Source organism: Ursus arctos, unplaced genomic scaffold (assembly GCF_023065955.2).
Source record: "Ursus arctos isolate Adak ecotype North America unplaced genomic scaffold, UrsArc2.0 scaffold_8, whole genome shotgun sequence".
Lineage (NCBI taxonomy): Eukaryota > Metazoa > Chordata > Mammalia > Carnivora > Ursidae > Ursus > Ursus arctos.
This window is the reverse complement of record NW_026623100.1, coordinates 19511393-19533058: the sequence shown is the minus strand read 5'-3', so window position 1 is coordinate 19533058 and position 21666 is coordinate 19511393.

Genomic DNA, 21666 nt, shown 5'->3' with positions numbered 1-21666 from the left:
TGTTTCCTCATAGATTTTATATTTTCAAAATAACCTTACAAAAACATAGGTATATTACAATAAGGAATATTGTTTTTACTGATCCTCTACGAAGCTGACAAATTAAATAGAATTTAAAATGAGTAGAATTGCAATCATTTATGAATATGATTACTAAGTTTTATATATGAAGAAACACAGAGAATTTATATTATGAAAGATCAAACAGCTAGTAATTGATGGAGCTTTAGAAATAAACAAGGACCACACAAATGAAAACAAATGGAGGTTATTTATTCAGATCTTGCTATATCAAGGAAATTAGCAGCCATCACTCATGTGAGGAGGGAAATGAGCAGACTTTCTTTTGAAGAAAAGGAAGGGCTTTAGGCGCCCTCTGATTGACTGTTGCTAGTGTGGGGGAACCTGGAGGTAGGCTAACTAGAAGCAAGCTGTCTTATGTGATCGGTTTAGGGAGCATATTTGGCTTTTTCTGTTGGTCGTTAGTTGCAAGTAGTGCCAAAAAGAAGGAAGCTGGCAGTCATTGTCCAGGTCCTAACTATTCTGGGCTGATATCTTCAGAGGCTGAGCTTTGGCCTCCTGAACTAGTTACTACAGAAGTTACAATTTTGCTCTCTGAGCTGGCTGCTCCAAAGATTGTCAGAGTTTTATTTTCATTCAGATGTTCAGTTTCTCACAGCCAAGACTAAAACCCAGGTTTTATGACCTTAGATTAGCCACATTCTTAAATAAAATCATTGTACACTTTGTCCTGTTAAATGGGCTATTCCTTGCTTATTGATGTTGTGTGTTTGTGGTTCTTAAACGGAGATCTGAAAGCTGCTCTAACTTTACCTGACACAGCTCGTTAGAAATGTACATTATTAGACACTATTCCAGACCCGACTCACAATGTGGTTTTGAGGTATACTATATGTTTTGAATCACAGATATGGCATCAGATTAAATTTAAAAAGTTGAGATGACTGAGCTTTATACAAATTATTTTCTGGCTTAAAAAAATCACTGTTATAGATGTCTACAAAAAGCTTGAAGGAAGAAAAAGTATCGCAAGACTGGTTTTTTAAAATTTTTTAACATGACACCCCCTCACTCATAGTCTTTTCACACTTTTTAAGTTGTTCAACAATATTAGTGGGTGGTAGAAATATGAGTGAAAACTGTGTCTGTAATTTTAGTATCCATTTTTTTAAAAAAAGGAATGAGTATTTACGTTGTATAGCTACAAATTATGCCATATGACTAAATCTTAAGGGACTAACCCAAGGGACTAACCCATGCCTACAGAAACAAGTAAAATTGATCAAGGTGGAAACTTTGTATGGAGTCCTTTATGTCCTGAATTTTACATGATCCAAATGATTTTAACAAGAATTTTGCCTTGATAATATCCTTGCTTTTAGCAGAGGAACTTGTTTGTCCTTTAATGCCTCCCTTTGGTCTGGATACAGATGATGCAACTCATTTGAAGAGTTTTATTAATCCATTTCCTCCAACACATCCCTCAGCTTATTACAAGTTGGTGCACTTTGACCATTTATCTATTCAGTGCTTCACAAATATTTCACTATTTTTTTGCAATGTTCCACAAATGCCTTAAACTCAGTTGAGATAAATAAATATTAAAGTGGAATAAAATCTGGTAATCTGCGAATTCTTAATAATTACCATAAACCATTATCATTGTGGTATAAGTTTCAAATGGAACTAATATCATTTGGAGCCACTTTGACATGGAAATTGCTACAAATGTGAAATCTTTTCCTAATAAAAATCAATAGAATTTTTAATTTAAGTCTCTAATTTCCTTCCAGGAAAAAAAAAAAAAAAGAGTTTGGAATGTGTTCTAAATAACATGATATATGTTGAAACTCATTTTTAATATATGAGTTGATATCATATATATCAACATATATGTCATATATGACATATATGTTGATATATATATGTTGAAACTCATTGTTAATATCAAAATACCAAACAAAATTTTTTTAAAAAATTGCTTTTGAGCAAGTGAAACGAGGAATTCTATGTGGAACATGTGTGTTCAGCATCTTATTTGCTTTAAATATGCTGAGAGTTTTTATTTCTGGGTTGTTTGTTTGTTTGTTTTTGAGTTTTTCATTTCTTAAGTTTGAGGAAACAAGATGACCACCATTGAAACTTTTAGTATTTTTTCCAAAGTAGTCAATTTAAGTAAAATGAATGCTAAGTCTCCACTATTACAGTCATTTTTAATTAGGCATCAGTAAATGTGAATGATAGCATTGTATAATTGAATAGCATAGGTTGTACAATCATAGATAATGACTATACATGCACATTTTTTAAAGACAAACTCTTTGGAAATATATATATATATAAATTCGTGCCTGATTTTGTGAGGTGGATGAAAGCAAAGTATATAATTTATATCTTTTACAATCCAGTTTTATGATTAAGTTTTTTAAAATATCACCTTCTAACAAATTTCAAATGACTTAGGAGGTGAATTTTCTTTTGTTTCTTCTCTCAAATTTTGCCAGAATTTGAAGGATTTTATAGAATTTGTATTTAAAACAAAACAAAGCAAAAAAACAAATTACAAGCTGGACTAAAGATTAGTTTTAAGTTTTACAATCTGTTTATTCAGACTAAGCCATTTTCCATGAAATGACTTTTATATATAATTGCCAAATCAGGTTAACTCTATTTCCTTTTAAACTTTGATTCCCTGGTATTGTGAGTTTAGGTGCATTGTTTTTGAAATTAAATTTCAGGAGAAATTGATCAATTTCCACCTACTCTAGGATAGCCATATGAAATCGACGGCTCTTAAATGCTGACAGTATAGGAGAATCACCTGAGAACATTCTGAATATACTGGTATTTGTTGGTCTTCATCCCCAGCTACTGACTTCATTATTCTAGGTAGTGTTCTGAAATACAAATTTTTTTTTTTTTAATTCCCAGGTAATTCTGATGTGTGCCAGTTAAAAACCATTGTCCTAATGCAGTGAGTCTCAGATTTTAGCTGCATCAGAATCACTTAGAGGGCTCATTGAAACAGATTGCTGGGTTCCATACACAGAGCTGCTGTTTTCGTAAGTCTGGATAAGCTGGGAAATTTGCATTTCTAATAAGAAGATGAGACTGCTGGTCTAAGAAGCACACTTTGAGAATTATAGGTCTGGAATGTAGTTAGAAATGTTAACATAAATGTAGGTGTCTGAAATAATTTAAAGTGTGATAACTTTTTTTTAAGATTTATTTATTTATTTTAGAGAGAGAGAGAGAGAGAGAGCAGGAACAGGGGTAGGGACAGAGGGAGAGAGAGAGGCAAAGAAGCAGACTTCGCACTAACTGCAGAGCCTAACTCGGAACTCAGTCCCACAACCCTGAGATCATGAAATCAAGAGTCAGATGCTTAACCAACTGAGCTACTCAGGTGGCCACAGTGTGATAACTTTTCTAAATAATGATGAGCAAACTACAGCTCAACACTGGCAGCTTGTTTTTATAAATAAGCTTTTATTGGAGCACAGTCATTCCCATTCATTTGCATACTATCTGTGTTTTCATTGCTGCTAGGACAGAGTTGAATACTTGCACAGCAGCCATATATCCCACAAGCCTAAAATATTTATTATCTGGTCATTTTAGAAAAAGTTTCCTAATCACTCCTCTAAATCGTTGTAAATGATAATAAAAGAAAATGTTTCCTAATCGCTGCTCTAAATCATTGTAAATGATAATATAAACCATGTAGCCTACATGGCAAAACAGCATAGCTGTAAAAACAATAAGAAAACAAAACCCAGTAATTGTTAAGGTAACACCTTATGTATGAGCTTTAGACGTTCATAACCAGTTGCCTTTTTGGCCATCTCTTATTGGATGTCTCAAAGACAGCTAAAACTGAACATGTCCCATACTAAACCAATCATCTTCCTCCCTGTAAATCTACTCTAAGTTCTCTCAAGTAGTACCACCATCTCGCCAGTTGTGCAACCCAGAATCCAAAGAATCAATCTTGACACTTCCCTCTCCCTCACCATCCATCCAGTTGTGTGGATTACAAATCTTTATCTCCATCCACTTTTCTGCATCTTTATTACTACCACCATCAGTAGAGGTGCCCATCACTTCTTTGGACTACAAAATTAGTTTTCTAACCAGATTTTCTGCATTCATGGTGGCTGCCCTCCAATCCAATCTCTGCTCCTTCACCAGTATGAGTATCCCTCAGCATAAATTCAAAATTGAAGCCCTTCACTTAAAACACTTGAGTGGTTTTCCATGGCCTAAGAGCCTGCAGTGTGTTTGGGCCCTTCTTATCTCTCCAGTCTTCCTACCCCATGCTCTGCCCTCTTGACATGTCAATCTATTTTCATTTCTTTTCACTAATCTACTTCCTTTCACCAGAGGTCTTGTACATGCCGTTTCCTCTGCTTGAAATATTCCTCCTTATCCTTTTCATCTCACTAACTCCTACTCATTCTTTAAATATCTACTCAAGTTTCACTCCTTTAGGGAAGCTTTTTATGATCTCTATGATTACTGTTACTCTTCTATAGACTCATATCTTAATTTGCCTTTACCTTTAGCCCTTGCCATAACTGCACTTTTAGATATGTTCAAATAACTATTTGATTTATATGTCTTCCCTACAAAACTGGTCTCAATGAGAGCAGGAGCTTTGTATTTTATATTATTTCCTAGCATTGTATCTATAGTACTTTGCAAGTGCCTGACACATAGCATATGTTCTCAAGTCATTTTTTAATAAAATAATGAGTCAAAGGATAAACATGTGCTAAAAACTTATTTATGCTAACATATGTACAAATTCATCTCCCAAATTAAAGTTATAGATTGAATCTGGATTCAAAATAAATAGGCAAACAAGGAGAAAAATGAGTGGGGGAAGTAGCAAACTCACAATGTAAAACTATGCATACAGTTATTTAAAATCATACTTCTAAGGCTTTGCTTGTTTAAAGAAAACTTCTCATGCCCCTCAAGACATTTTTAAATGTAAGAAAATACCTCCTACATTAAGTGAATAAAGCAGAAAGCAAAATCTTTATGTGAAAAAATGTAAAATGTGTATAAATATGACTAGAAGGAAATAAAATGCTAGCAGAAATTGCATTTGGTCTGACACATGCTACAACATGGATGAATGTTGAAGACATTGTGCTAAGTGAAATGAGCCAGTTGAAAAATATAAATATTGTATAATTCCAATTCTATGAGATACCTAGAGGAGTCAAATTCATAAAGGAAAAGTAGAATGGTGATTTCCAGAGGCTAGGGGTAAGGAGAATGGGGATTCATTGTTTTATAGGTATAGAAATTAAGTTTTACAAGAGCTCTGGAGGTTCTTGTATAGCAATGTGAGTATACTTAACACTGTTGAATAGTACATTCAAAAATGGTTAAATTTTACATTATATGTATCTTATCACAATTTAAAAATCATTCGATGATGTCATTACTGTTATTCTTTTTTAAACATATGATCAGTTTATTTTTTTTTAAGTGAGACAGAGCACATGTATGCAAGTGGTGGGGGGAGGGGCAGAGGAAGAGGGAGAGAGAGAATTTTAGGCAGTCTCCACACCCAGCACAGAACCCAGTGTGGGGCTTGATCTCACGACCCTTAGATCATAACCTGAGCCAAAATCAAGAGTCAAACACTTAACCAACCAAGCCACCCAGGTGCCCCAATTATTTTTCTTCTATTAAAGTTTTTTGAAATTAGTAAAGAGGCAAAGATAAATGTGTATTTTTAGTTCCTCAAAAGAGCTTTAAAAATTGTAGAAGTATAATACATATATGACCAATAAAAGTATAGATAGGCCATAAAGGTCTGATTATTAAATGTTTGGAAGTGCAAGTGAAATTCCCTCTGGATTTGCTCTAGGGCTATCATTTAAAAGTAGATAATTATAAGGATAAATTGCTCTGACTAGGTATTTCCTTCTGATTTAGATAGTTATCCCTAGAGAAATGGCCTATAAGGAAACAATCTTCTCTATTGATAATTCCTCATACGAGGCTTTGGAAACATATTGCCAGTCCTGGATTTCAAGGTTTCAAATATTACTGTGTCATACTAAAGAGTATCTTTCCAATATAAAGTTCACAGTGAAATCAAGTTGATCCTAGATAACTGAAGGATGACATACACAATTTCAGACAATATATACACAGATGATAGATAGATATAGATACAGATATAGATATGTGACAAGCTCTTGAATTTATCAGGATACTAGACTACAGTTCAAACCAAAACGTCACTAAAAGTATTATTTTGTGGTTTAGAAATATATGCTTTGATGAAAACGAGCTGTGAAACTGGTTTATGCCAGGAGAAGGGGACAGAGAGGTTATTCAAAGAAATAACAGCTTTCCAAAACCTGGGTAAAGAACTCAACATACAAGTCCACAAAGCTAAACAATTGCCTTACTATCTCAATGCAAAAAGATATTCTCCAAGATACATTATAATGAGGCTGTCAAAAGTCAGTGATAAAGAAACAATCTTAAAAGTAGGCTGTCGGGGTGGGGTGGGAGAGTATCCTACAAAGGAACCCCCATTAGATTATCACATTTCTCAGAAGAAGCTATATAGGCTAAGGGCGCACCTGGGTGGCTCAGTCCTTAGGCATCTGCCTTCAGCTTGGGGCGTGATCCCAGGGTCCTGGGATTGAGCCTCACATCGGGCCTCCTCCGCTGGGAGCCTGCTTGTTCCTCTCCCACTCCCCCTGCTTGTGTTCCCTCTCTCGCTGGCTGTCTCTCTCTCTCTGTCAAATAAATAAATAAAATCTTTAAAAAAAAAAAAAAAGAAGAAGAAGAAGAAGGTATAGGCTAGGAGAGAGTGGCTTGACATATTCAGGATAAAAATTGCCAACCAAGAATATACTATCCAGGGGCACCTGGGTGGCGCAGTTGTTAAGCGTCTGCCTTTGGCTCAGGGCGTGATCCCTGCATTCTGGGATCGAGCCCCACATCAGGCTCCTCCACTAAGAGCCTGCTTCTTCCTCTTCCACTCCCCCTGCTTGTGTTCCCTCTCTCACTGGCTGTCTCTCTCTGTCGAATAAATAAATTTTAAAAAATCTTAAAAAAAAAAAATATACTATCCAGCAAAGTTATCCTTCAGACATGAAGGAGAAATAAAGGTTTTCCCAGAAAACAAAAGCTATGGCAGTTTAGCACCACTAGACCTGCCTCACAAGAAGTGTTGAAAGGAGCTCCTCTAACTGAAATGAAAAGGCAAAAGTACACTAAACTTTGAGTAAGGTAACAGAAACAGGAAATTGCAATTCAATTTTAGAATAGGGTATTAAGCAATTATAGCATGAAGATTAAAAGAAGAAAACATAAATAACTAATGCTACTACAATTTTATAACGCAGAGCATAAGAGACAATTTGTGACAGTGAAAATGTAAAAAGGAGAAGGAAAATGATTAGCACCTGTATAGGCAATTAAAGATAAGTTGCTCTTAACAGAAAAGGACTACTTTATTTATGAGGTGTTTTATGTAAACCTCATGGTAACCACAAAACAAAACCTAAAGACACAAAACATAAGAAAGGAGGAAACTGAGCAGATTATCATAGAAAACCACCAACCTAAAAGGGTAAACAGAAATGCAAAGAAAAAGAAAATATCAAACAACTAGCAAACAAGAGATAAAATGGCTGTAGTAAGTTCTCGTATATCAATAATCAGCCCAACTGTAAATAAATTGAATTCACCAGTCAACAGGCACAGAGTGGCTGGATGGTTTAAAAAACAAGATTCAACTATATGCTGCCTTCAGGAGATTCATCTCAGCTCTAAAGACAAATAGACGCAAATTGAAGGGGTGAAAGTGTGAAATAAGTTGCTCCAAACAAATGGTAGCAATAAACAAACAAACAAACAAAACACACACAGAACCAAAAAAACAAACAAAAATGTCTTATGCTTAGATAAAATAAGACTTTAAGCTGAAAATGGTAACAATAGACAAAGAAGGTCATTATATAATGATAAAGGAGTTAATATATCAAGACAATATAATAATCACAAATACATACACTCCTGATATCCACACACTGAAAAACTGACATTTAAATTCACCTCTACCAATATGTCTGCTAAAAGATTATCTCCCTTGTATTGCAGGAGTACATGCAAAAGAAATGGAAGATGTCAAATTTTGACAAGGCAGAAGTCTTTTAACAGGACATATTTTTAAGCCTGAAAGAAAAAAAGGAGGGGGAGGGGCAGGGGAGTGGAAGTTTAAATTATGGAATGAATTCCCAGCTCACTGAGAAATATGTTTTAAAAATTAAATATTATACCCCTTAAATATATCCAATTATTTCGTGCAGTACAAGGCTGCACAATTCAACTCAGTGGAAATCTATCATTACATTATCTTCTTACATGGAAAATATATGGGATTTCTGCACAGTTGTCTTGAGGTGAAAGTCTCAGAAATTACTTTTCTGAATGCAAAGATAAAATAATCATTATTCATTTCTGGAACTACTGGGGGTGAGTTAACTCAAAGATCAACTCATGATCTAGAGGTAAATTTGACGGATACAGAATAATTACTGTTTTTGATTAATGAGAGTCAGGTATCAAATACAAAAAAATATTTCAACTATGTGTATTATTCAGGGCAAATTTGGACTATGGAAGAAAATTTGCATGGCAAAAAAAGTATTTCAACTTGAAGACTGTTTAACTTTAGAAACTTCATAAAGAGTTCAGTTTGAAGTTACCCAGTAGAGATGAATTGAGGGAGACAGGCAGAAGGCAGTAAGCAAGTCTTCAGTATCTCAGGGATTATTTTGAAGGCTCCATTGAAAACAGGGACAGAACGATTTCTTTTGCCTGGGTGCTAAAGGGTTCTAGATAGTTGTCAGCACCCCAAATGTTTTAACCTCCCTCATTTGGTAAGGAAATTAGAGAATGACCCTAGTCTTAGGCAATATCTTCATTTATTGAGCTTTTATATTGTGCTAGGCAGCAGATTTATTAAGATGGTTTCTAACGAATTTACTGGCTTAGTAGAGAAGGGAGAGAGAACTAATTGCGGTCTTGATATTCGTGATCACAAAAAAAATTGGAAAAGACTGAGCATCAGGAGAAAATTTCGTAGCCCTTCTTTGTTAGAAAATAGATTCATTTTTCTTTGTTTTAAGATTTATTCTAAGGGCAGATCCATTTAAAGAGACATTTTATGATTTGAATATTTACTTCTCTTTTTCTCAGAGATCCTATTGAAAGCTTTATTATTTACTGATTACTATCGCTGTTCTTCCTGGAACTCAGATCTGAAACAGAAAATTTGTTTATTTCCTTCCCTTCTTCTGTCCTTACATTCATAACTAAGCCTTCTCTGGTTTTCATACACAACATTCCTTTGCTTCAATACCTATGGTCATATCAAGTGAACTATTCCAGTGGAGTCAGAGCTTATCCCTCCCTTTTCTGACTTGTTCCATTTTTACTGAAGATTTATCATTCTTCCATTTTAATTTTTTTCAATTTCCTGCTTAATAATTTCTTTTCCTCCCTTATTTTTAGAGTCTTTCAGAAACTGGTCCCAACTCAGCTTTCTAAGGAACTGTGTCTTAGTTCAGGCATCATTACCCACCTTTCAAGGACAACCACTGTCTTGATTTGTGCACTTATAGACTAGGTATATCTGCTTCTGAACTCTATATGAATAGAATCATAAAAGTTGCCTGGCTTGTTAAAAACTGTATGTATGGCTGTATGGTGACTAACATAACATATTAAAAACATAATAAAAATTATTATTAAAGAAATTTTTTAAAAATTTTAAAAAACTGTGTATGGGATTTATCTATGTTGGTGTATAATTATGCTTTGTTAATCTCTGTTTTATATTGTATTCCATTAAACACCACAATTTATTTACCAATTTTTTTTATTAATGGAAATGTAGGATGTTATTCTTTTTTTTTGAACTTTTTGAATGAATGAGATGGGCATTTTATTTTTATACTTTTTAAAGATGTATTTATTTATTTGAGAGAAAGTGAGGAGGGGAGGGATAGAGGGAGAGAGAGATTCTGAACTCAGCACAGAGCCCAACAAGGGGCTCTATCTCACGATCCTGAGATCACAACCTGAGCCAAAACCAAGAGTTGGATGCCCAACCTATTGTGCCACACAGGCACCCCACGATGGGCATTTTCGACCAATTAATACAACATTAATGTATTTGAGCATAACAATAATTTTAGATTGATTATAACATTATGCTAGGAAAAGTCACTAAATTAGGCAGAGGAGAACAATTAGAAAAAAAGTATTATCAATACTTGGACAAGGCATTAACATTTTAATAAAAAGTATCAGTCTTCCTTTTTTTTAATTAGGGGGAATCCAGTCACCTTTAATTTATACAAAATTACAGAGTTCTACTCGTCTCAATTTGCAGCTTCCTATTATTGTTCTTTGCTTGAAGTATTCCTGTTACACATCAATGGTTGTACCAGCAGAAATTAAGTTAGTAAGTTAACATGTCTTCACTTTTCTTGTGAAGAATACAGTTGTTGCCTCCTATTAAGGTCAATAAGAGTTTAACATTATATGAAAAATATATACAGGATTTGGAAGACACTTCAGTTGAGCGGCTTATTTAACAGCCATGAAAACTCCTATGCTTATAAGATTTATGTAAAGTGATTTACAATTAGTAAGAAAAAGTCCTGAGAAGTTAAATAGCTGTATTGTACAGATTTGGGGTCTTGTTTGGATAGTCTTTCAGAGAATTGGGTGTAACAATAAAGTAATTCAATTTGAGCGCAGGTTTCATAGTGCCAATTTTAGGTATAAGAAAAAGGAATTGCAATGCCAAATGAAACTACTTAATCAATATTTCTTGTTTGGACTATTCATTGAAAGTATGGTTTGCTTACTGCTTCTGGTATTATGAGTGGAACATAAATGCTCAATACGCACTTGCTGAATTAATGTAGAATATGGTTAAGTTGAAGTTGAGGGAGAAGTTTTTCATACAGAAATGACCAATAAATATGTTTTATTGCCAAGTGAAACATTTTGAGACAATATTTTGTTAAGAAACAACTAATGAAGTCGATCTATATCTGCTGTATTCTAAAGCAATGTAATGCTGAGGGCAAAGCAAATGGTGCTTAGGAAATTTTGGATTGCTACTAATTCTAAGGAAACATCCAACCCCTTCTTTGACAGTAGCCTCCAGTAGAAACTTTTAATTATATGATTAGATTACCCTCCCTGTGATTTTGGCTCGCAAATGTCTAACTAGCAGTAATAAATAATCATGGATTTGAACTCCATCCAGCCATTCTATTTGACCATAATAAGGTATCGTGGAAGTCCATTGTGTGTGGTGACTGAATGCTATGCTAAGAATTGTAGTCAAACCTGTATTTTTTGGAATGGGATGTAGAGAGAATCAAGTGGTCTTTAGAAAAATGGAGTGTGAATGGAAATCACAGTAGCAGTGCTAATGGCATGCCACAGCTGAACTTAAAATTGGCATTTTAGTAGAAACATTATAGGCTGGGGCTCAGGGTTTGCTAGTCGTTTCTAATTGCCATAGCTCTTTGTAATTTCTTTTTAATACACATTCTTCTTATGTTCAAGGTCTAAAATCAAAAGGATTGTACCATGAAGATTTTGAACAAAAGTTTTAAAATATAAATATTATGATAAATTATTCCCTTTTTATGTAAGTTTTTTCCGCTTAATCTAGTTTCTGGATTATAGAACTTGAGACTGAAATGGGGAAGCTGTCTGTAGAATACTTTTGCATGAGTTTGTATTTGTTTGGTTTTTGTTTTTGTCTTTTAAAGGAAAGATCCTCTATGACTAGAGTAAAGGATCTAAGGGTTCAGAGTTATGAATAATTTTGTTACTTTAATTTGGTAGTTCGTTGTTTGCTCTCAATAAAGAAGAAAGCTGCTTTTCATTAAATTGACTTAAAAGGTATAAAGATATAATAGTTATAAGAAAACACTATCATCAAAACTAGTTCAGTGTAAGCAAATCATGTATCAATATACCTTCCCATTTTTCTAGAGCACCACACAAACCCTCTTCCTACTCCCCTCAGAAGAAAAATCTAACAAATTTTACAAAATAGAGTTTTAGGCTTATAATTTGAAATAATTCTTACTTTTTCAAACATCTGATGAATTTAGTCATATAACTTTCATAGTAACATTTCAAATAACATTCTCTTTCTCATTATTTTTAGTGCCCTATTTGACTTGATGAATCTTAAGAGATTTTTCTATGGACAGTTCACATATTCCTAACTATAAAAGAGTATTTTCAAAATAGTTTTAGATTTTGACTTCCAAGGGCGCCTGGGTGGCTCAGTTGTTAAGCGTCTGCCTTCAGCTCAGGGCGTGATCCCGGTGTTCTGCGACTGAGCCGCACATCAGGCTCCTCTGCTGGGAGCCTGCTTCTTCCTCTCCCACTCCCCCTGCTTGTGTTCCCACTCTCGCTGGCTGTCTCTCTCTGTCAAATAAATAAATAAAATCTTTAAAAAAAAAAAGATTTTGACTTCCAACCGCAGGTGAGAATTTATCTTACACAGTAAACTCAAATTCTGCAGTAGGTCATTCTGCTACAGTTATCTTCAATATACCCGAAATCCATCTTGCTTGAGTCAAAAACTCCTATCTGCTTATTATGATTAACAAGTTTGGTATTAAAATTTTCCACAACCATGTCAGTCAACTACTCTTCGGCTTTCATTTTTATCTTTGTGCCCCTCAGAGATTAAAATACTCTATCACTGTATCACTTTCAATTTGCTCATAGAAAATAACTAATTGTTTTTACCAAGTAGATATTTCTCCTTTCAGAATTTCAGAAAGTCCACTCAGTTTTATACTTAGAAGGTAAATGCTAGTAATAATCACTAGTAATATGAAAGGAAGCCATGTATTAGAGCTGCAGGATCCTTCACCTTTACTATCATGTTTGTCCGCCTTTCATTTCAGATAAGAATACTTATTTCAGTGTATTTTGACCAACTGGCAATTCTCGCTGCCCAGAATGCTCATACCCTGTACCTATATGGAACAGATGAGTCTCTCTTTTACATTTGGGTTGCTGTTCCAGGTATACCTAATCAGGAATGCCATCTGAAGAAAGAGAAATTAGGGAATCCATCCCATTTACATAGCACCAAAAACCAAATATTACCTTGGAATTAACCAGAGACGTAAAGGATCTATATCCTAGAAACTATACATCACTCTTGAAAGACATTGAAGAAGACACAAAAAGATGGAAAAATATTCCATGCTCATGGATCGGAAGTACTAACATAGTTAAAATGTCTGTGCTACCCAGAGCAATCTACACTTTCAATGCTATCCCGATCAAAATACCAATGACATTTTTCAAAGAACTGGAACAAATAGTCCTTAAACTTGTATAGAACCAGAAAAGGCCCCGAATCAACAAGGAACTGCTGAAAAGGAAAAACAAAGCTGGGGGCATCACTTGTTGGATTTCAAGCTATACTACAAAGCTGTGATCACAAAGACAGCATGGTACTGGCACAAAAACAGACACATAGACCAATGGAACAGAATAGAGAGCCCAGAAATGGACCCTCAGATCTTTGGGCAACTAATCTTTTACAAAGTAGGAAAAAACATCCGGTGGAAAAAAGACAGTCTCTTCAATAAATGGTGCTGGGAAAATGGGACAGCTACATGCAAAAGAATGAAACTTGACCGCTCTCTCACACCATACACAAAAATAAACTCCAAATGGACGAAAGACCTCGATGTGAGACAGGAATCCATCAAAATCCTAGAGGAGAACATGGCAGCAACCTCTATGACATCGGCCAAAGCAACCTTTTTCATGACACATCTCCAAAGGCAAGAGAAACAAAAGATAAAATGAACTTGTGGGACTTCATCAAGATAAAAAGCTTCTGCACAGCTGAGAAAACAGTCAAAAAAACTAAGAGGCAGCCCACGGAATGGGAGAATATATTTGCAAATGATGCTACAGATAAAAGACTAGTATCTGAGATCTACAAAGAACTTCTCAAACTCAATACACGAGATACAAATACAAATAAACAAATCATAAAATGGGCAGAAGATATGAACAGACACTTTTCCAATGATGACATACAAATGGCTAACAGACACATGAAAAAGTGTTCAAAATCATTAGCCATCAGGGAAATTCAAATCAAAACCACACTAAGATACCACCTTACACCAGTTAGAATGGCAAAAATTGAGAAGGTAGGAAACTACAATTGCTGGAGAGGATGTGGAGAAACGGGATCCCTCTTACACCGTTGGTGGGAATGCAAGTTGGTACAGCCACTCTGGAAAACAGTGTGGAGGTCCCTTAAAAAGTTAAAAATAGAGCTACCGTATGATCCAGCCATTGCACTACTGGGTATTTTCCCCAAAGATACAGACGTAGTGAAGAGAAGGGCCATATGCACCCCAATGTTCATAGCAGCATTGTCCACAATAGCTAAATCGTGGAGAGAACCGAGATGCCCTTCAACAGATGACTGGATTAAGAAGTTGTGGTCCATATGTACAATGGAATATTACTTAGCTATGAGAAAGAATGAGTTCTTGACATTTGCTGCAACATGGACGGCACTGGAGGAGATAATGCTCAGTGAAATAAGTCAAGCAGAGAAAGACAATTATCATATGATTTCTCTCATCTATGGAACATAAGAACTAGGAAGATTGGTAGGGGAAGAAAGGGATAAAGAAAGGGGGGGTAATCAGAAGGGGGAATGAAACATGAGAGACTATGGACTCTGAGAAACAAACTGAAGGCTTCAGAGGGGAGGGGAGTGGGGGAATGGGATAGGCTGGTGATGGGTAGTAAGGAGGGCACGTATTGCATGGTGCACTGGGTGTTATATGGAACTAATGAATCATTGAACTTTACATCAAAAACCAGGGATGTACTGTATGGTGACTAACATAATATAATAAAAATTTAAAAAAATTAAAATTAAAAAAAAAAAAAAAAGGAATGCCATCTCCCAAAACACAACTAGAGTAACACTACAAGTCACTTTCTGTCCTTTTACTCCCATTTAATTCCTAATCATTACCTGTATCTCCATTAACTTACGTACATATTTACTAGTGTGATTCCTCATTTCATTCATTCCAAGTCTTCCACCCCTGTCCCATGCACACATTGGAATATAAGCTCCATAGGAGCAGAAGTCTTGCTCTGTTTTTCACTAGCTATATCATTGGTGCTTAAAATAATGCCTGACATTTAAAAGGTAATAAATAAATATTTTTTTAATTCATAAATGAACGAAATGAATGAACTGAGAAGTAATCGAAGATGAGGCTATAGAGGAGGGTAGAGGCCTGATCTAAGTAAGATATCTTAAACAAAGGTCATTGTGTTTGATATATTTTCTAGAAGGAATCAGCTACCAATGAATGACCTGATCAGTCAGTTTTCATTTAACAATATGTATTTGCTTCTTAAGGCAGCTTTGTGAGTAAATGGTAGCATGTTTTTTTTCTTAGTTTTGTTTTTATATTTGCTTCTTGATATCTGTCTTCCCTCTTAATTGAATGTAAGATCCGTGAATAAAGGTACTCTGAGCTTGACACATATCTATCACAATTCCTTCTGCAGAATAAGGGTCACTGAACAGTTCTTGGGATTAGCTTACTGAGAATTCATCCATGCAGTCCATAAATACTTATTGAACACCTGTTTATAAAAATGCCTATATTGGGTTAAGTAGGAGATACAGATATTAATGAATGTTGCCCTCAACCATAATAAAGAGATCACAACTTATATCTAAAGGACGTATTTAGAAATAGATATCATATGAGTTTAAAGATGGAAATGCTATAGTTGAAGTTAAAAACGGGCTATAAGAGTTCACAAGAAGACTCTAGGGGAGTATAAAATATTTTTTTAATTTCTGGTCAACATCATCATTTTTGTGTTTTCTTTCTGGAAAATTCTGAGTGAAAACTAATAGAGATTTCCATCAGTCATGCAGACATGTAGGGTAGAACATTAGCTGTGCCCCATGTTTATATAAAATATCCTAATTGTTTTATAATTTAGAAAAAGGAATAGGTCTATCACCTATAATCCAGATTCTAAGATCTTGAAAGATGATCTTTATGACCTTTTCAACATGGGAATAGATAGGAGTGTTCAGAAAACCATTAGTCAATGCTATGATTGAGTTGAGAGCCAGAAGACATCTTTTTCTTAGTATTTTCTGAGCCAAAGTCATTACCACATTAGAAAATGGAAATGATTCTAAAGAATATAACTACAAATAATTATAAGGACATGGTAAAAACTGTCTTTCTCTCAATTAAAATCTCATTTACATAGTACCAAGCTTAGAAGTTCACACTGTTGCCATCTGAATCTTCACAAAGTGTTATTCTTCAAGGGGCAAAGGTCTTTTTAATTAAGCATTTCATATGATTCCATTTTCTCCCTTTTCTTAAATATCTATTATACCTGCTTCAAAATTATTTCTAGAGTTTGCAATATACATTCATACATAATCAGAGTTCACTATCAAGTAATACTCTACCACTCTCTACCACTTCACAGATAGTATAGCTACCTTGAACACAGTGCTTCCTATTCCTTCCTCCTTCCCATCTCGTAACGTTGCTATCATTGGTTTCACTTATCCATAACCTGTAATCACCTAATAAAAGGTTGCTATTAATATTTTAGACAGTTTTTATTAGATCAGCTAAGAATTAGAAAAATAAAAGTTTTACCTTCATTGTGTTCATTCTCTACCACTCTTCCTTTCTTTATATAGTTCTGAGTTCCTGACCTGTATCATTTTCCTTCTCTGAAGAACTTTGGTTAACATTTCTTGCAAGTCAAATTTACTGACAACAAAATCCCTTACTTTTTGTTTTTTTATTTATTTTGAGAAAGTCTGTATTTCTTCTTCCAAAATGAAGGTAAATTTTGCTGCATACAGAATTCTAGTTTTTTTTTTTTCTTTAACACTTTTAAGTACTTCACTCTCGTTGCATGATTTTTGAAGAAAATCTTTATCTAATTCTTACCTTTTCTCTTCTAAGGTAAGGTATTTTTTATTCTCTAGCCTCAATCAAGATTTTCTCTTTGTTATTTTCTGCATTTTGAATATGATATGTCTATGTGTAGATATCTTGATGCTTATCCTGCTTAGTTTTAAGTTTCCTGGATCTGTGGTTTGGCATCTGTCATTAAACTTTGAAACTTTCAGTTGTTATTTTGATTTGTCTTCTCCTTTCTCCACCACTTCTTCTGGTATTCCTATTATGCACATGCTACACTATTTATAATTATCCCATGGTTCATGGACAGTCTGATTTTTTTTTTTCTTTTTGCATTTCAGATTGGTATATTTCTATTGACATACGTTCAAGTTCACTGTTTCTTTCCTCAGTTTTGTCCAGTCTACTGTTAAGCCCATCAAAGGCATTTATTAGTTGTGTTATGTTTTTAATTTCTAGCATTTCCTTTTGATTCTTAGAGTTTACATATCTTTACTTATATTACCTATCTGTTCTTGCATTTTGCCCATGTTTGTGTTTTTTTTTTTTTTATCTGCACCTTCAGCATATTAACTACAGTGATTTAAAATTTCCTGCCTGACAATTACAAAATCTCTACCATGTGAGTTTGGTTTTACTATTAGCTTTGTCTCTTCATACCATGTTTGTTTGTTTGTTTGTTTTCCTGCCTTTTAGCAAACCTTTAATTTTTTGTTGAAGGCTGGACATGATAATAATAGGAACTGAAGTGAAAGGGCTTTTCATGTGTGGTTTTATTTTTAACTTGCTGGGAGTTAGGCTGTGTTTAATGTTTGCTATAGCAGGAGGTATCAGAGGCTTCAATTTCTAATATCCCTGTTTTTGTATCTCCTTTTTTCTTTGGATTTCCCTTATTAACACTTCTTCTCAAATAGAGACTGTAATTTGCAGCTCTCTTAGTTGCAATTCATTTTATTATATTGTTGAAGTGGTGATAAGGCATTGAGGACAAAAAGCATTCTATAAATATATGATAAGATCTCTCTATTTTTAATGAGCCAGAGTACCTAGGTGTGAACCTTAAAAGAGTTTCCTAGCTCCTTTTTTCTCCCCTATGTGAGACAGAAAGAACAGGAGGTCTTGAGCTATCTAATTGTTCTACATATTTGCCACACAAGACTCTAGCAGAGTATTTTCCCTTAGGGGTAGCCCCTAATCACAGAATGTTTGGGGTATTTCAAAATAAATACTATTTCCTAGACATATTTTAGAATGGCTATTTTCCCCTCCCTCTTCCCAAAGCATGAGAGGAATTTTCTTTGATCTTTACCATGAGAACCTGGTGGGCACTTGCAAGTAAAATTCTCCAAAGTTTGGATCCACTGCCCAAGACAAAGCCCCTAGGTTTTACCTATCAAGCTAGTTTACATTCAGTCTCCCGCAACTCATCAGTTACCACTTTAATGTTCCTACCAGTGGCTTCAGCTCCAAGTAAGTTGTGATTGTCTATATTTACCTGTCTCTCCAGTGTTTGGGGTGGTGGTTTGCCCTGTAACTTCAACTCTGTAGTTGATCTAAGAAGAATTGATTTTATGTTCAGTTTTTTTTTTTTTCTTACTGTTTAGATGAGAGTGATGACTTCCAAACACTTTATAAGGCAAAGTGGAAACTGACCAACTATTTTGTATTATTTTTTATATTTTAATGTATCTCAAATATTAGTATTTGCTTTATTACTTACATTTTTATATATTCTTTGTACTGAGAGAGAGAGAGAGAAAAAAAACAACTTAATTCTTTCTTCTATTCTAAACACTCTTTTTCCTTAGTATGAAATCTGTTGTCATGCACATTTTAATGCTGAGGCAGCACTATGAAAAGGGGGTGATCGGGCAACTCTTTATCATTTCTTGAAAATATGAACTAGCAGATGGCATTTCCTCTTTTCTACATTTCATCATTCAGCAGAAAACAATTAAAAGCAAATGAGTTTAAATATTTGGCATGCTCATTTCTGTGGTAGTTATTTTTATAAGAATCAGAGCTTGTTGTAACATATTTAAAATACCATTTAATATTCATTTCACATTCTAGTTAAGTCTTGTGTTTTGATTTTCACAAAGTTATGAAAATAGCCTTATATTGACCTTCAGTAGTTTTAGAAACTTAATGGATATAATATCACTTTAGGGTTTTATACACGCAGGGTAAAATATATAGCTTTTAAAACATTTTGGACCAAGAGGTATATAGTGAAGCTAATGAAACAGAAGCTTTAGGGTGCCTCTCCTGAAGGGCCTCATTCTCAGCTCTAGAAAGGGGCCTTAGTAATCTGTTTACCTGGTCACAAGTTTGTTTGTTTTAATTTGTAAAATGAGATATTTTGACCATAATCAATTAGAACTACTATCTTATTCCACTTTTATTCCTATCACTCTCTCCTTATTTCCTATAGAATACCAGTGGAGTAGCAACAAGTATTTTGTAGATTTGTCTAAAGGGTTATTGAGTTGGCATACTTTTACATTGAGTTTAGAAAGATATATTTATGCAGTTTGCACTCACTCAGGCACATATCTAAGTAATTGTTAGCCATCTCATTGTATCAAGGGCTTCCAGGAATTTTCCTATCATGATACAAATGTTCTGGCCAGAGTTCAAGGTGCAAGATATATTGACACCTGAAACTAATATTACACTGAATGTTAACTAACTAGAATTTAAATAAAAACTTAAAATATATTGAGACCCAAAAACAAGTCTGTGGAAGATCTCCTAATCATCAGACTTATAAAATCAAAGTATATTAGATTGTTATTAAAGTTTTTAATATATGAAAACAAAAACTTTTTTCTTGACAGGAATGTATTTGGGTTATTAGTTCTATCTATCATTTCATAATGACTTATCCCAAATTTAGTAGCATAAAATGACAAGCAGTTACTATTTCACACAGACTCTGAGGGTCTGGGGTCCAAGAACAGTTTAGTTGTGCACTCCAGCTCTGGTCTGTCTTGAGTCTTCAGTCAGAACCTGACTGGGGCTAGAGGATCTGCTTCCCGAATGGTTTAATCACATGGTTGTTGGCAGGAGGTTTCAGATTCTCATTACCCAGGCCTCTCCACAGGGCTCCCTGAGTGTCATTATGACCCAGCCACTGGTTTACCCCACAGCAAGTGATCTGAGAAAGCAATGAAGAAGTTGCAATGCTTTTTATAACTTGTCCCCAAAGTCTCACACTGCTTTTGCTTTATTCTAAGCTTTAACAGTGAGTCACTAAATCTGGCCCACACTCAAGGAAAAGAAAAGTAGGCTGCATGTGTTGAATGGGAAGAATATAAAAGCATTTGTAAACATATTTTAAAACCACTACACTTAGTATTGAAGCTCTCCTTTTTGATGGTTTCTGTGTCAGTTTCTTAGGGCTGCTACAACAAATTAGCATGAACTGGTTAGCTTAAAACAACAGAAGTGTATTCTGTCATAGTTCTGCAGGCTAGATGTCCAAAATCAAGGTTTCAGCAGTGTCATGCTCTCAGGAAGAGCCCTTTCTTGCCTCTTCCTAGCTTCATTTGGCTCTGGTGTTCCTTGACTTGTAGATGGACTACTCCAACCTCCGCCTCTGTTTTCACATGTCTTTGCCTCTGAGCCTGTGTCCTCTGTCTTTGGGTCCAAATCTCTCTCTTTCTCTCATAAACACACTAGGCACAAAATTTAGGGTCTACCCTAACCCAGTATAACCTCATCTTAACTTGATTATATCTGCAAAGGCCCAATTTCCAAACAAGAGCATATTCACAGGTACTAGGAATTAGGACTTGAACATATCTTTGGGGAACATAATTCAACTCACTACAAATGTTATGCATGACAGGATTTATTACAGTTCTTTTTTATAGAGCACAAACCTCTAGTTAATACAAAACAGGTCTTTATAACAATTCATATAAAAAAGAAAATGGTTATCATTTCAAAATTTACAATTCTAAGAATATATATGATTTTACCAATAATGTGCTATAAAGTTGAAACGTTTCTAAACTGTCAAAAATAGAAAAGTTTTTGATCAGCAGTGCCAAAAGAAAGATCTTTCTGTTCTTTTATTTTATCTTTTGGTCTTGAGATATTGTAGTACTTGACAACATTTTATAACTTATAATTTGTTATTAATATTTTATTGGCAAATAGACATTAACTTTTGGTCTAATTTTGTATTCATGTTCTTAAAGGGGGTCTCTCAAGTGATATAAACTTATTATAAACCTAGTAGACTAAATCTGAATTGGCTCCTACTTGGGCATGTGTATAAAATTGGTTTTGTAGAAAGTTTTGGGTTAGGGAAGTCAAAATAATACAAATTTAAATACACTTTGGTTCTTTAAACATTGTTAAAATTATGTGAATAAATTTATGAACTAGCAGTATTGTGTATACTAGTAGTCAGTTTTGAATGATTTAAGAAACTGAATTAGTGTGAGAAACCTAGAGAATTCACCTTTTTTTTTCATTGTTCAATGCCAGGACATTGGTAATGTTTTCTTTCGTAGGAACATTTAACAAGCTAACTAATTAATAATGATAAAATCCTTGAAAATAC